Source organism: Onychomys torridus, chromosome 5 (genome assembly GCF_903995425.1).
Source record: "Onychomys torridus chromosome 5, mOncTor1.1, whole genome shotgun sequence".
NCBI classification, from domain to species: domain Eukaryota; kingdom Metazoa; phylum Chordata; class Mammalia; order Rodentia; family Cricetidae; genus Onychomys; species Onychomys torridus.
Genome location: NC_050447.1, coordinates 90,523,849 through 90,541,381, shown reverse-complemented (window position 1 = coordinate 90,541,381; position 17,533 = coordinate 90,523,849). Strand labels below are relative to the sequence as shown.

Sequence of the window (17,533 nt, the reverse complement as noted above, 5' to 3'; positions counted from 1 at the left end):
CACAGCAGCCTCAAAAGGTTCAGTAGCCTTTTTATAAACCTATTGTGTGGAGTAGTGCCTAAAAATAGTGTGGTTCCCAGGCAAGCAGATCACAGGAGTAATGCCTGCGTGCTAAGCTTCACACAATAGACAAAGGATGGGGAAAGGAGGGCAGGATGGATCTCCTTGCACCAGGCTTTTGTAGCTGTTGCCTTCCTCCCTGGACACTCCCCTAGACTTTGTGTCCTTGGACCACAGGGTGACCCACACCAGCCCTTATACCCTTCCCATGAAGATGAGAGGGCCGGCAAGTAATGGCAGAGAAGTCGAGCCAGGCCCCACAGCACCCCTTGTTCACGGCCACAAGAGAACTTTCTTGTCCCTCAAAGTGGCCTTGAAGGCCATGCCTACATGAGGACAATTACTATTGTTCTTGCTAGTTTTCCCTTGTGCTGAAGCAGCTTCTCCACTTCCACTGCCTACAGTAGGAATCACTCAGGGAAGCTTAGAAAACACAGATGGTGGTAACTCACTGTTGATTTGGCTCTTAACTATAAAACACCAGGATTTTCAAGTTTCCTCGCTGCAAGATGGCTCAGCAGGTAAAGGTACTTGCAGGCCTCGTGACCATAGCTGGATTCCCAGAACCCATGTAAAGGTGGAAGGAGAGACTTGACAGTCCAAGTTGTCCTCTGACCTCCACACATGCACTACGGCAGAAGGTTCCCTTTTCCAATACAAATATTACATTATTAGATTGATTACATCCAATAGATTCATTCTTTTAAAAAGTTTCTTGAATGGGCAGTTAAGAGCTTACGGTAACATAAGGGTCCTGACCAAGCCAGGTCCACTGCCCTAGTCAGCAAAGTAGGCAACAAAAACAGGGCTTTTGAATCTGGGGCTCAGTGGGTAAAGTGCTTTCTGCAAGCAGCAGGAGGACCTACCCAAGTCTGATCTCAAGAATGCATGTAAAAAAAAAAAAAAAAAAAAAAGCCCAGCACAGATGTACACACTCACAAACCTAGTGCTGGGGAGGCAGTGACAGGCAGGTCTCTGGGGTTCATCGGTCAACTAGTTTATTTGCTAAGTGAGTTTATCGACAAGCTAGTGAGAGACTCCATCTAAAACCAAACCAAACCAAACCAAACCAAGGTAGATGGCACCTCAGGAATAACATTTGAGGGCGGCTCTATCCTCCATGTGGACATATACACATGTGTACCTGCATATAGACATGTACACACACACACACATGCACACACCAGTCTAGAGTGAACCATTGTGAAGGTTGAAGCCTGCACAGTCTATACAACCAAGGGACCAAGTGATAGGAAATCACAACATGTCCACACGGTTGGGCTTGCCCAGCAGACCACCTAGTTATTTCCGGTTCAAAATAGCCATATCCAGGTCAGAACATCTTGTGTGACTAGGGCTCCGTGGCTTTACATGGTTGCGTAAAGCGCGCGGCCATGTAATCTACGCGCATGCATGGAGTAGCCACATGCAGTCCTGTACGCATGCGCGGCTCACTCTTTAAAAAGCCGGCGCCATGTTGCACGGGTCTCTCTTCTCTCTCTCCTCTCCTCTCCTCTCCTCACTCACATGTGTGCTTCACACAGGCCTGTCACGTCTCTTCTATCTTATATTAATAAACAGCTCTTCTGTGGATTTGTCGTGTTCGGGACGTGTTCCTTGCAGGGTAAGAGCTCCGATAAATAACTAACACCAAGAGCCCCTGTGGAGTGCACAGCAGGACAGAGCCCCTGTGGAGTGCACAGCTGGACAGAGCCCCTGTGGAGTGCACAGCTGGACAGAACAGAGACAGCACTGTGAGAGGTGGGCATCAGAAACAAGAGGCACATACCATTCTGAAAATTTAAAAGCTACATTTCAACACTCCTACAACCCTGATTCTAACTTAGCGCTCACATTTCTTATTTCAATACACTGTTAACATCTTTGCCTTGAAGTTTTATTGTGGATACAGGGCAAGCCCAAGATGGGGAAGTAACTGTGTGCTGAAATGGACGTGTCTACAGTACAGAAACTGCAGATAGCTCAGCCCATGTCCAGGAGACATCCTGATCCTGTGACTGTCCTGGACAGAATAAGGCTATTCTACAGACATCTGTGTCCATCTCCCACGCTCCAGCTATCAGGCTACTGAGAGAGTGGACCCTGAGAAATTGGAATTTCCAAATAATCTCCTGCTCATGAAGGAAAAGGCTGACGCCTGGTGCCAGCCAGAGGAAGAGCTTGTCTCCCCGGAAAAGATGTTACACAGTTCTGACAACCTGTCAGACCACCATGCAGGACAGACTGGAGCTGAAACAAGAATGCATTAGTGATGGGCAGGCCCACACCTTGACCAGGACTGCTTAGCTATGCACACCTCTTGCCCTCTATTCAACCTAAACCTTCTGTCAGGACTCTGAAGAATGGAAGTTGGGGGAGGGCCACTGACCATCTAGGTTCCTCTCCTCAGCGTGGCCACACTGAATCAATCTCCTTTCTTGGCTTTTCACTGTCACTTGACCCTCTAAGTGGTCTACTGAGGAGGGCCTCCAAGCAGGCTATTAGGGCTGCAAGGGCTCAGGCGCTGACCCTCGGCCCCCACCCCCACCCCCCCCCCCCAATGTGGAATGCTGCGGTCAGGAGCTCAGATTATCTTTGGTCACTTCTGTGCCAGACTCAGCTTCTGGTGCTGCACCTTGAAGTTTAGCAGGCTTCCAGCTACTAAACCCTGAGCTAAAATTGCTGCTGAGATAACACAGGAAACCTAGAGACCATTCGGCTGTAACCAGCTGTATCCACCCACCTGATGCTCCCACCAGCAGAACGGAAAATGCACTGATTTACAGCACAGAACAAAAGGAGGCCATAAACAGCAAGTCATCTCTTCCAGGGTGGAAGATGTCATTCAGGGTCACTTGTGTCGCCTGCCTATGGTCAGTCCCTTCTAAACAGAGTAATTATGTTACATGGACATAACAGATCATGATAAGGATGTTATCAACAACTGAGCTAGTTTTTTTTTCAGAAAAAAAATTTTTTAGTTAAATATTGGTGCAGCGAGTGTCTCATTAATAAAATTTGACAGAAAGCTTGAGACTGATTGTTGTATAGTTATTTCTCCAAGCTGGACATGACCACCCAGTCTTGAAGCCCAGCAGCTGAGATCACCCACAGGAGATGCTCCCACAGCCCACCTATAAACACTGCTTCCTGGCAGGACAGGGAGGCTCCAGAGCCTTCGCCAGGACCCACCCCCTCCCAGAGGCTATTGACCGGGTGTGACTCTTCAGTGCCTTTTGCTTATATGGTCTCAGTTTAACATGCTCAAGGCAAGGCCCTGGGCTCAATCTCCATCACCAAACAAACAGTTTAGGCAAACTGCCCAAGGTTAAAGAAATGAACACTGACAATCTGGTAGCAAAGTGCAGGCTGCTATTCAACTCTAACATTATGGTTCCTTTCATTAAATCAGGTTCCACCAAGCTCAGTTTTGGTGTGTGTGTGTGTGTGTGTGTGTGTGTGTGTGTGTGTGTGTGTGTGTGTGTGTGTGTGTGTCTGTATGTGTGTATCGGGATTCTCTCTCTCTCTCTCTCAACAATGTCTCCATATGTAGTCCAGCCTGGTCCTGAATTCACAACCCACAACCCTCCTGCCAAAGCCTCTTGAATGCTAGGGTTACAGGTATGTGCCACCACCACTCAAAGTCCATGTACTATCATTTTGTTTACATATATCCAGAGCCAGCACGGCTCAAGGTCGACAGCCTAGCACCAGACCCTAGTCCCTTCCCTCATTCTGGGGCTTTGCACCCTCCCTAGCAGGAGGACGCAGTGGAGTACATAGAACGAGACTTGGGGCAACGATGATGGCTGCTAGCCCTACGGCGTTTAATATAAACAAGGAATTTCATCAGCAGATTCCGTTCTACAGTTCCCACGCTGTAGCACAAGCTTAGTCTCTCTGTTCACATCTCTTTAAACAGCCCTGCACAGCGGGGGTTGGCTGGGCAGGTGTGTAGGGAACCAAATGACCCAGGATCTCCAAGAACCTGGCCTACAGAAAGGCAAAGGCAGGAACGCCTGGGTTGGAATGACTCAAGCTGTGTGGATTCTCCCAACTGCTCTCAGACACATGGTTAATTAACAGAGACAAGCCTCCACAGAACAAAAACAGTTATTTCACTAAGGAATCAAAGTCTGAACGCTCCCCATTGTTCCTCAGTGAATGCCTCCTTCAGGAAACCTTCCACTGCCATTGCCACCAAACAAACGCTCCATATAAACAAACAAACCAGAGAAAGGAAACAGCTTATGAAATTACAATGTGTTCTGTGACAGAGCCCAGCCTTCGGATTCATAAACTAGGAGCCAACTCAGCGCCTTCACACTGCGGGGACACATGGAAGTGCGTCTTTATAATGCAGGACTGTAGACACCTTCCAAAGTGAAGCACACTGCCAGCGGGTACACAGCAACGCAGCATAGTCCACGTATTTGCAGGAGCACATGTGTATATACATAGATACGCATGTAGAGGCCAGAGAGGGGCACATGTGTGCCACTGGATGCACGTGGACATCAGAGGAAAATTCTGTGGGAGTCAGTTTTCTCCTTCTTCCAGGTGGCTTCTGGGAACTGGATTCAGGCAGCCAGGCAAGCACCTTCACCTACTGAGACATTAATTCCTGTGCAACAGCACTGAGTGGCCTGGAACTCCATGTAGATCAGCCTGGCCTTGAACTCAGATAACCACCTGCCTCTGCCTCTGAGTTCTGGGATCAAAGGTCTGCAGAACCACACCCAGGTAATTCCACTTTTTAAATGTGCCTGATTGTAAATGTGACTAGATTTACGGGAAGTCTGTAGGCAACGATCACCTTCGGAGAGTACTCTACACAGGGACACTTTCTCTATTTCATGTTTCTGAGTTGTATGAAGTAATACCATCTTTGTGTATAATAGTATAAACTAGGATTTCTGACAAAACCACAGATGCCTAAAATCTATCAGGCATCAGAACTGCTCAGCCTGAGCACATTCTAGGACCTGCCCAGGACCTTACTCCCCATGCTTAACCACTAAGCCTTGCTCTGGAAATAGACCTCACAGGCTGGAGAAAGACAACCACAGCTGCTTCCCACAGCTCTCCCAGGTGAGGAAATGCCAGAGGGTCCTCAACTGTGTCCAGGTGGTTCCCAGGAGGCCCCCAGGCCACCACCTGGCTTCGACAGCACTGACTTGTCACCCAGCAGGAGAGGAGCCCACGGCACAGGAAGGCAAGGTTCTTTCCACAAAGCGAAATCCAGGCAGGCAGGCCTGCTTATTTCCTGTGCTGGGATGCTCCTCACCTTCCTGCAGTTCTGTCCCCACATCAGAATTTACACAGGAAATGGACTGAGTCTTCAGGATCGCATCAGGAGGGAACATAGCGGTGTCACACAACCCATCCTGGCCCTCTACCTCCAATCCTCAGCATTCACTCCTCCCTGCACAGAGACTCCCATCGTCTCCCCACATACATGAGCCTCATGCACTGACCTGTGCAGTGAGAAAGTATGGGGTGAAGCCGGCATCTCCTATGGTGATACCCTACCCTTGTACACACACACACACACACACACACACACACACACACACACACACGGAAGCCAAAGACTGCAGGTACCAGGATGAACAAGAGACATGGCAGTTCTAGGCAGTACCCAGCCCTGGACTGCATACTGTATGGAGGTGAATGATGCCATGAAGGGCACTCTGGGTCAAAAGATGAACGAATTGGGATGTTGGTAACAGATGGGGCATAAATGAGTCAGTATTAAATAATAATTCACTGTGACCCAAATGCACACATTTTTTTATTCCTAGAAAATATACACTGATGTTCTTAGGGCAAAGGGTAGATAATCATACATGTGAGGTATAGCTATACACATATGTATGAGCAGTCTTACAAGGCAGGACAGAGTAAGAACTGGTTTTGTCACAGGCTAGAGGCCTAGTATACCAGATGGTCACCCCTAACAGGCCCCTTTTCAGATCTATCTCATTTCCTGCTGTTTCTATATATTCACCTAAGGAAGAGGGCAGCACAGTCTTGAGTCAAGGCTGACTGGGTTAGCCCACAATCAGTCCCATCTGCCTCATCCACCTAACTCTGAACAGCTCATCCCAGCATGCCCCACCACATCCTGTATCCTCCAGGACAGTGGACTTCAGGCAGCCCTTTGCCTTCAATACGCTCACCTGAGTCCCTGTTACTTATGGAGCACTCTGTATGCAGAGATGCACAGCTGACTAGAAAATGCATACTCTTGTAAACATACCGCTGGGACACACACAGAAACCCATCAGTGACTTGGTTTGAAGCAGCCCTCCCCATGCCCCTATTTAGGCAACTCCAAAGTTCAAAGGAGCCTATGTAAGCCCTGCCAGCCCTGTTCACATCTGCTGGGAGTAAAAAAAAAAAAAAAAAAAAAAAAAAAATCACAACATTCAATACACCCAGAAAGAACACAGTCTTTCCAATGAACCATTATTGGGACACAGGAGTCCAATTAAAACATCAAATAGCTGTGGAAGGTAACTGAGTCTGCATGACAGCCTGCAGCAGCTTACCTAAAAACACTGTAGCTCTGGTGCAGACAGAGCCTGGAGCTCACACAGCCTGCAGCAAGAACCTGCAGGAGAAGAAAGAGATCTGATTAGATTCCTGAGGGAAATTTCAACAGCGGCTTTCAGTGTAGTCAGAACCCCTGGGTAACCCAAGCTCCTGCCCCCCCCCCCCCCCAGGAAGGCAGATCCAGGTTCATCAAGGACACCAAAGCATTTTCTTATCTTTTTCCTTCCCCTCCTCCTCTCTCAGCATGTAATGGAGCTTGCTGAGGTTGAACGACACGTGAAAATGTCCAAGGTTGACCAAAGCAACAGGTGAAAGAACCCAGCTGGCTGCTGGGAACCCGGACAGTCACTCTGCACACTGCTACTCTTGCCTTGGAGAAGTTATTTTTGAAAATACTGTTTATAACAGAAGGCAAAGGGTTTATTGCCAGTTCTTTACATACGCCCCTATTGTGTACTGTCATTCAAGAAGTACTTTTGCCGGGTGGTGGTGGCGTACGCCTTTAATCCCAGTACTCGGGAGGGAGGCAGAGCCAGGCGGATCTCTGTGAGTTGGAGGCCAGCTTGGGCTACAGAGTGAGTTCCAGGACAGGCACAAAGCTACACAGAGAAACCCTGTCTCAAAAGAGAGAGAGAGAGAGAGAGAGAGAGAGAGAGAGAGAGAGAGAGAGAGAGAGAAAGGAAGGAAGGAAGGAAGGAAGGAAGGAAGGAAGGAAGGAAGGAAGGAAGGAAGGAAGGAAGGAAGAAAGACAGACTTTTAAGGATTTATTTACATGTGTATGAATGTGTTGCCAAATGTACATGTACCACAAGCATACAGTGACCCTGGAGGCCAGAAGAGGGTGTCAGGTTCTCTGGAACTGGTTACACATTGCTGTGAGGTTCAGAATGGGAGGCATAGTCAGTGAGTTCCTCAGCCTTGCCATGGGATCCAGGATTTGCACCCCAAAGAACTGAAAGCAGGCTCTAGAGAAGAGGTCCTCAGTCTTCCTAATGCTGAAACCCTTTAATATCATTCCTCACGTATGGTGACCCCAAGCCATAAAATTATTTTCTTTGCTACTTCATAAGTGTAATTTTTGCTACTGTTGTAAATTGTAATATAAACATCTGTGTTTTCTGGTGGTCTTAGGTGACCTAGTAAAAGGGTTGCTTGACCCTAAAGGGGTCACGGCCCAGAAGTTGAGAACCATTGGTTATAAGTCAACTTTCCAACAGGCGGACAGTAGAACCACCCCAAGTGTCCAATGATGAATGAATAAACAAAATGTGGCCCATTCATACAACGGAATTTTATTCAGCCTTAAGGAGGAAGGAAATTCTGACATCTACTACATTATGGATGAATCTTGAGGGCTGCTAAGCAAGATACGTGGGTCACAAAGGGACAAGGGCTGTGACAATTTCTCCTAAGTGGGGGTTCCTGGAGTAGTATAGGCTCAAAGCAGAAGCAGAACGGGTTGAGGAAGGAGAGATGAGGAAGCTGCCTTACCAGGTTCGGAATTCTAGTCTTACAGAAAACCACAGACTGACAGACAGACAGACACCATGGCTGCATAAATGTGAATTTACTTGATAATGCCAAACTGATTATACCACAATATAAATGCCCCCAAAGCCAAAATATTTATCAAAGATGTCCTAACAGTAAATAATTAGGTAATATCAAGTGTTCACTGGCTCATATCACAGCAGCCACTGGGTAAGTACCCACCGACCACCTAGCTTCTAGCTACTGTGACAGGACACGGTGTTTGTGATGGTCTCCACCACAGAGGGTGTGCAAGGGGGATGCTACCTACATTCCACACACTGAGCAGTCACCAGGGAGACCGGTGTGGTAGTCATTACCACACTGTAAATGACAAGCGTCGCTCCCGAACACAATAGGATCTTCCAGAATTTAAAAGAGAGGCACCTCTGAAACATCGGTATTTCTCAGGATCAAGATTGCAATTTTCCCTTAAGGAGGCTTCCGTTCTCAAATGCCCTCATGTACTCATACCACGAAACCCCGACAGAACACACGGAGTTAAGTTTACGAAGTTCTATCACTTCTAGTCCGTTTCATGCCTTCAACCCTGTGTTAATTCATTTTCTGTAGTTTATAGTGAGATGCCCTACACAGTGAGTGTTCTGGAAAAGCTCCGTTCCTTCCTCTGACGCAGCAAACATCCCATGATAAGCAATGCCCCACTCTTTCAGCTGGCTGCTTTTGTTTATGGGCAGGAAAGGAAGCCACAGATTCTCCAAGTAGCAATGGGGGCTCTGGAGCCTGGCTACACTTCCTCCTTCACAGGTGGCTTATGAGGCAAGGGCTCAGAGTGAAGTGGGGGCGGGGTGAGAGGGTAAAACTGGGTTTTCAGCAAAACAGTCTTCTCCAGCAACTGCCATGAGACACAATAGAGAGGGGCAGGAAGGTCTGCATTCCTCCATCTGTGCTGAGACACATCACAAGATGTTCTGCACAGAAACCAACCATGCAGACGTGCCCCTCTCCCATACCTTGTTCCTCCCAGCAGGTTTCCTGATGAAGTGAGGTTCTGAGAAAGTGCATCTAGCATTGACCCACAATTATTACATCTAGCTTTCTCCAACTGGAAGGAAGACAACCTTGCCTTTCAGGGAAAGCCAGCACCCAAGAAAGGCTGTGTTTTGTTTTGTTTTTTCGAGACATGGTTTCACTGTGTAGCCCTGGCTGTCCTAGAACTCACTCTGTAGACCAGGCTGGCCTCGAAGTCCACTTGCCTCTGCCTCCAGAGTGCTGGGATTAAGGGTGTGTACCACCACCACCCAGCTTGTGTTTGTGTTTTGTTTTTGTATCAGTAAAATTCTTGAGGCTGGGGGATGGCTCAGCTGGCAAAGTGCTAGCTGTACAAGCATGAGGGTCTGAGTTCAGTCCCCAGAACCCATGAAAGGAAGTCAGCTATAGTGGTGTGCTCCTGTCTGAATTGTTGAACCCCAGGCCAGTGAAGAGACCTTGTTTCGTAAAACATGATGAATGGTATTTAAGGAAAGACACCTAAGGTTAACCCATACTCCCATACACCCGCACATAAGAATACACACACTCTCTCTCAGAACAAAGTACTGAAAATTCCTTGTCACTATAGGCAAAACCAGGCATGCCAAACCATGCAGGGGTCATCTCTCTCCCCTCAGCACCCTATGCAACTGGGCATGGCCACCTTATACCTTCACCAATCTGAGATATGATGACATGAACAAGCAGCAGCAGATACCAGCATTTGGGCCTAGCTCAGCTTGCCCAGCACAGGTGGATATCAGCCCAGTCCCCACGAGCCCCCAAAGCCCAGTTCACACCTCAGAAGACAAGCTGAGAACATGAACAGTCAGTGCTAGGTGCAGGTCACACTATGGATCACAGGGTACTTTAATACATGGACATTACCCTTCCTGGCAATGACCTTTGGACACTAATGCTCTGGATGATGGTATGTGTTCAACATGCTGACCACTCACCCAGGCTAGCACGTGCGTACACACACACACACACACACACACACACACACACACACACACACACGCACACACACACACGCATCTGTTTGTGCACTGAGGCAGGTCAAGGTCCTGTGGAATTCTCAATGTGAACAGCACTGCAGCTTGGGTGGCTTAAGGACATGATTACTCTGGTTCTTTTCAAGTTACTCAGGAAAGGAAGAGACACTGGACACAGAGACCCTTTGAAGCTCTTTAATAGTCAACAAATACTCATGTAGCACATCTAGCACCCACATACAGACCTACATGCTCTCCACACCAAGATGCAATTCTTGGCACCAGAACGTCACTGCCTAGTACAGGGAGCCAGGCTTCCCACAGAATGGATCCAAGTGTCCTCAGATGGCACCGGAAGATACTCCTCACTGGAAAGGAGGAGGCCATATTTGACTTGGAAGAAGACGCAAGGAAAGGGAAAGGCTTTGTAGAGCAGGGGACACCGGAGAGGCCGCATCCCTTCCCCAACTAAGACTGTTAGGAAGGTATTCACCCTACTAACTCTCAGTCAGACCTGCCACTCTCATCTCATCGTTGCTGGGCTAGTAAGGAAACATCTAGAGTTTGGATCACCTCTCATGCCTCAAATCAAGCATCCTTTCAGCCCTATAGCACCTCACCTCACAAGACACTGATCTCAGCCTCAGATCACCTCGCCTCACAGGGCCCTCTCAGTTCTATAGAGCTCCAAAGGTCTTCACTATCCACTTCTCTGACATCTCCAGGAGAGAATACAGTTAAAGAGCTTCCAGGTACCTTTATTCCCCATTGTACCCCAAGGGCATTGCATTTTCAGTCTCTTGTGTGACTTATTGTATGATTGTTACATTCACCTGGGAGTTCATGATAGGCAGGAGTCTTAAATATAACAGGCAATCAACAAAGAGTTGGTAAAAAGAATAAACATAAGCACTTAAAAACACTGGCTGCTGCTGCCACTGCAATGAATTCATTTTTAACCTCTCCCCCTAAATGTATTATCTTAATTCTTCTTTGTGAATTTTGGGAGTTAATAATAAATTACTATCACTACCGTAGATAGCAGTACAGGAAATTCTCTGCCTCTTTCAGCATTTACCATAGACAGAATGAATAAGGAAAATCTCAGAACCAATAGATTCTAAAGCTAAAACGCTCTATCCCATAATGACAGCAAAAGCCAAATTTGTAGGCAAGGCAGCCAGCTCATCCCTTGGCAGCCTTCCTACCCTCTGTTCACCCAGCTCCCTATTCTGCCACGCTGGTTCTCATGCCCAGACAGTGGCTCTTCACACTTGCTTTGGCACAGGGTGGAGTAAGGAGAAGTCATCTTGGCATCTGAGGAAGCATCCTCTCTTCCACCTGACTTGCCAAACACTTCAGACAGGTACCGTTTTCATAATGGAATGCAGGCTCACTCACAGGATGTTCTATGTTAGGAAGTATGGTGCACCACACAGGCATCCCCACCCAGGCACAACAAAGGCCCCTGACCTGGCATGCACAGCTGATCCAGGTTTTCCACAGCCATTTGCTAGGCTGCCTTAGCACCTGCTTATAGACAAGCAAAACATTAGAACCAAGAAGATACCATTTATATTCATTATCTTAAGAGCTGAGCTCTGATCCAACCCTGGACCACCCATGGTCAAGTGTAGCAGTGAGAGCCTTGCTGTGCTGTGTGTGCTCTGTGTAGAAGCTGATCAGAGTTCCAACTGAACAATGCCTTGAACATGTTCAGCCTGGGCGCCCTATAGTGTAAACCTGCAGTGGTGCTCATTAAGTCAACGGAAAATGAAGAGAATGAACCATATTTGTGAAATCCAAGTATATTCTCTATTTTAAGGATGCAGATTAAGAGCAACCATAATAAACTAAGAAAAGACAGACGCAAACAAATGCCTGTAGGTGTCCATAGCAGGCACACAGCACCAGCTGATAATTTCCCCAATCGTGCTGTTTCTATTTCTATACACCCAAGGGGCAGAGCTCACTGCCACATGGATTTCTTGATACATGCTTGACTTACTATTCATCCAAAACACAAATGAGAATCTGCCATGAGCTCTGTGAACAAAAGAAAGGTAAGAAAGAGAAAATAAGCTCATGTAGATATATCTCCCACAGGCTAAATCACTTCTGTAAGAGAATGAAGGAATGTATCCATGGAAAATTATGGACCTGTTTTTTCATGTTGGGGGAGGGAAGATTCTGGCTAATGGATATTGAATATTTCCTCAACAGAACAGGTTTCTTCCTAAGTTCATTTAGCTCAGACCTTAGCTGTTATGTGTACACCCAGGGCATAGGCCATCACTTGACATCAACAGCAAACTTCTGCAACCAACTATCTGATATGAGAGAAAAAATTCTGAGAAACCTTTGCAGATGTGATGCAAGAGAATCTCTTTTACTACCCACTTTGGTAACTCCCTGTATTTAGGAATATGTGACCTTCATTCATATTTCTCCACATAATTCCATCAACAGTCAGTTGAGTATGCTCTATTGCTTTGGTGGAGGCAACGGAAAGAGTCATTCTCTCCTCTCGTACCCACTCTCCTCCCACTCCCCTGACTTCTCACACCACAACAGGAGCCAACAGATTGCCAGACGAAGTTCCGTGTACATACCAGACAGCAGAATAGAGCACTGCAAGAAAGCACAAGAACAAAGAAGGAAGAGAGGCAACCCTGGACCACTCATCTCCATGACCAGGCTCTCAGTCTTAACAACCCACCAAGGGAGAGCTGAGGAGGAGCAGGCTCCAGCTCTGGCAGGGAGCATGCAAATCAAAGGGCTCCAGGCAACATGGAAAACAAGGAGGCAGGTTTGTAATAATGCAGCTACCGACTTGCAAACACCCCATAAACGCCTACAGAACTGAATTAAATCTCTCACAGCTTGAAGTAGGAAACCATGTGATGAGAAAGACTGGAAAAGGTGGTGCCTCTAATCTGCAAAAATAATTACTATGCATAGCCAACCAGGTAGGGCAACAGAGTCGGAATATTTCAAAACACGAGGCCAACACCAAAAGAAGCTAAGGATGACTCAGTGTGGCTTCACCAGCCAGCCCAGAAAGATTCCACACGAAAGGAGAAAGTGAGGCACACTGCCTCCCAGAGCCCAGCTGTTGCTCAGGGCAGTGTCTAGCTAGGGGATTCAGCTTCCAATCCATGCCCATATCCTCTCACTAGGAACCAGGGTCCTTCCGTGTGTGCCCCAGGTACACAATTAGAAAGACAGCATGACATCACTAGGTTCCAGTCTTCCTCACCTGCAGACTGTCACGACCCATCCAGTGCAGATTCCAGTGGGGGGGGGGGGGGGAGGCTGTAGGACCCCATCACCAGGCCACATGGCTCCTCTAGCCTACATGCTCCGAGCTACTGGAAAAGGCCCTTCTTGCAGCCACACAAACTCAGCAGCCTTTAGAAAAGAATGCAATGGGGTAAATATCAACTCATAGGGAACCTGCGAGCCCAGTGACTTCAAGACATAAAATCAGCCAAAGCACAAAGGTAGTGCCTTTGACTCACCGAAGAGGAAATTAAACCTTACTATCACCAGGATAGATTCTTGTCAAAGGCAGAAGAACCAAAGAAACACTGACAAGAAAGAAGTCCTTCTTAGCATTAAGGCCACACAAAACCAGTTTCCTGTTGTGTACACAGAAGGCAGACAGCCCCAAGACCTGGTCACAATGCACAAACACCGGAGAGAGAGTTGGGGCAGCTGTCGCCAACAGGTCCGACCGCCTTTGTACTGGGCACCCCTCAACCAGAACGCTATGGCTAGCTTTTCAAACTAGTGCGTTGCATAAAAGCTGCAGTTAGTACTTCAGGAGAGCACTACACAGTTGCTGACTGGAGGCTAAGGGGCCACAGACAAGTAGGACTGGGTAGAGAGAAAGAGTTCAGGAACACAAGAAGGTGGAAGGGCTGGCCAGGCACAATTCCAAATGCTATTGTTTGTAATTAAATAACATTTTACCCTTGATTCATTTTTATGCTCTACCACAAAATGGATTTTTTAAAGCCCTCCATCTATAAATCCAACTCCTCCAAATTATTCAAACTTCCAGCGATATTTACTGAGTCATGGAGCAGGCCAGGCTCAGGGGCTGTTGGCGTCCCTAGTTAGAGAACCATGTTTCCGTAGTTCTCCCAAATGTCCACGGTGGGCAGCCCACACATCTATCATATGCTCCCACTGTTATAACAAAATACCACAGACCACACCATTAACAGACAGAAGTTTATTTGGTTCATGGATCTGCATCTGCAAAGTCCAGGAGCAAGTGACCACATGTGGGGAGGGTCTACATGCTGTCTTAATGTGGTAGAAAGCATCACACAGCTACAGAGAGGTCACTCAGTCCCTAGAAGATAGCATCTGCTCAGTAACCACTCCTTGAAGGTCCCATCTTTCAGGCCCCACATCTCAGCACTGTTGTAGGGGGAGTAAATGTCTCATGAGGACTTCAGCCTACACAGATACACCAGATTTCCAGTCTATTTCAGTGATACTGAATTAGTATTTACCAAATATTGTTCTTTTCACTTACCACACTCTGTGTGTGTGTGTGTGTGTGTGTGTGTGTGTAGGCCAGAGGTCAATATCAGATGTCTCTATCACTGTATACTCTATTTTTGAGAAGTCTCACTGAATCTAGACCTCACCAATCTGGCTATGGGTGCTAGGATTACAGGTACCACTGCACCAGGCTAGAGGTTCAAACTCAAGTCCACATGCTTTTGAAACAAATTTTACCAACTGAGTAATGTTTTCTAGTCCCTCCTCTGTGCCTAAAGATAGCAGTTCTCAAACTATGTGACCATGGACCACATGGAGCCCTTGGGGCTCTTTAATGGATATACAAAGTCTAACAATTTTCACATCCAGACAGGACTTTCCCATTGTATCAGGAGTATAAAAGCAACTGCATGTTAAATGATGGCCTGGGAACACAAGGCAAGGTCATAACACCAAACTACTTGGTTATCTCCCTGCCAAACTGCAGTAAAAACAAAAATAAAACCTGGGCATGGTGAGGCAGTAGTCTCAAAATTTAAAAGGTTGAGGCAAGAAGATCTTGAGTTCAAAGCCAACCTGGGCCACATAACATGACTGTCTCTAAATAAATAAATAAGCTGGAGAGATGATTCAGTAGTTAAGAAAGCTCTTAACTGCTCTAGCAGAGACCCAGGCTTGGTTCTAGCATCTATATGGCAGCTCATAACTTCTGTAACTCCAGTTCCAGAGGATTTCACAGCCTCTTCTGTCTTCCACAGGCACTGCACACATGTGGTATACATATACACACGCAGTCAAACACACATACAAATACAGTTTTAACATCTACAACACAACTTCTCACTTAAGAGTCAGGGGTCATTGAAGAAGAGGGGACAGAAAGAGTCTGAGAGCTCCAGGAATGAGGAGTGTTCACTGTGAGATTGTTTCCTAGAAATGGCAGAAGCTATACCCATGAAGTCTCACCCATATGGCTGCCTCAGCACGGCCTGGACAAAGACGACACTAATAGACATGCTCATGTGGCCAAACGGGAGCTCACGAGGCCTCAACCCTAGACAAAGAACTGCAGGCAACTACGAAAAGCTGAGAGTGGGAGAAACAGTCTTCCTCACAGAACAGCAATCAGCACACCAACTCGTTATCCACTACCAAACGGTCAGCTCTGAAAATACATGCATACAAGTGACATTGTACGGACTGAACAAGTTGTATTATGTAATTAGGAATGCAGAGACAGAGACAGAGAGAATGAGGCCATGAAATGGAAAGAGAGCAAAAGGGGGCAGAATGCAGAATGGTTTGAAGGGGAGAAGGAAAAAATAATAACGATATAATTACATTATAATTTCAAAAAAATTTAAGTATTTAAAAAAGTTAAATAGGCCATCTCCTTCAATATCATACTTCAGGGACAAATAAAAATAATTCATTGTGTAAAATTAATTAACCCTTGAGGCCCACAGCATGCACCTGCTACTGCTTTGCTGGTGGAAGGTGTCTTCCTTCAGCATCCTGTTGCCATTCAAGGGACCACACCTTGGGACAGACCTAGGACCCAGTGAGTTTCTTTCTTCCAGGATACATCTGCCACTTGAGAGCGAACTACCCTGAGTATTTACCTGATGAGGCCACGGCAGAGACGGTGTAAGGAAAGGAATGAAGGGCCTGTTTTCAAGGAAGACGGAAATGCCATGCTTTTATGCAAAAAGTAGCCCTTCTGAAACCCTGGCTGGACTGACATCTCATGGTGCCTTGCTTGGGATTTGCAGTGCTCGGGATGGACCCCGGACTTTGTGCAAGTGCTCTACCACTGAGCTAGTCTCAGCCTTTCCTTGTATCTAAACAGTGACTTCTGGAGTCATTTGCTTTATTATTTCCAACATGATGACTACTGACAGAACTCACAGAAACAAAACATCTTTGAGGTCCTCAATAATTTGTAAGAAAAAAACAAAAAACAAACAAAACCCTGTGATTAAACTGGCTCAGAGTCAGTATCGACAAACACCAATAAGACAGCAGCTCCCATGAGAAAACACAAAGGGGCCGATGAATGGGAAAGAATTTGATCTGGGAAGAAAGGAAGTGAGCTAACATTTTCTAATTATCAGACTGACATACAAAAGGTGGTCCCATTTGAATTCATGAAGTCAGATACATGTTCACTAAGGCTTCTCTCAAGGGTCAAACAGTTAAGAGGTTTGGACATCTTGGTCTTTGCAAGTCTTCTCTAGATTTCCCGAATGAGTAGCAGCACAGGACACTACAGAAGCATGCAGTATGTAAATTCATCCAATTAGCTCTCTGATTCTAGTGCCATCTTCCAAGTTCACAAGCATCTCACAGCACTGTCTTCTGTCACCACTGACTGAGAGACTTCTCACTCAATTATTGGTTTTTCTGCCAATTAATTACCATAGCAAGAGTCACTCGGGCTTCTCTTTGTGGGGATTTCCCCAGTCTCCCTTCTCTACTGCTGGAGTCTGGGAGAGGAAGGAGGGATCAAAATAATTGGAACCCCAAGAATGAGACAAGTTCTAGAAAACATCTTCTGCATAACTGGCAAATAGCTCAGTTGTCACCAGACACTTGAGTGGGCACAGGCATGTTTCCTACGTGGTGCCTAGCTTGGTTGTTTTCCAGGGAGAACTTTGCTCAATCCTGACAACAACTTTACTATGTGAATCTCAGGAGAAATGAGGTCTTCTGAGTCCAAGGGACGGATGATAGATGAGTGCCTTCGCCTTGTTCATAAAAGTGAGATGCATGAAGTACAAGCATGAGAAAGGAAATAATTTCTCATTATCACCTCCAAAGAAAAGGCGGCTCTACTTCCTGAAGCAATGCTTGAACAGCCCAGGGTGCGTCCTACT

The 17,533-nt window shown here is 46.7% G+C and overlaps 1 protein-coding gene across 2 annotated transcripts in view; it reads right to left on the bottom strand.

The window, feature by feature from the left end:
- Positions 1-17,533, bottom strand: part of Sipa1l2 (signal induced proliferation associated 1 like 2) — a 167,260-nt gene that overhangs the window by 110,524 nt on the left and 39,203 nt on the right. For both annotated transcript variants that reach the window (XM_036187010.1, XM_036187012.1), the window contains exon 2: positions 6,615-6,676. The gene's annotated coding sequence lies outside the window, so the exon portion shown is untranslated. The remainder of the gene's footprint in view (positions 1-6,614; positions 6,677-17,533) is intronic.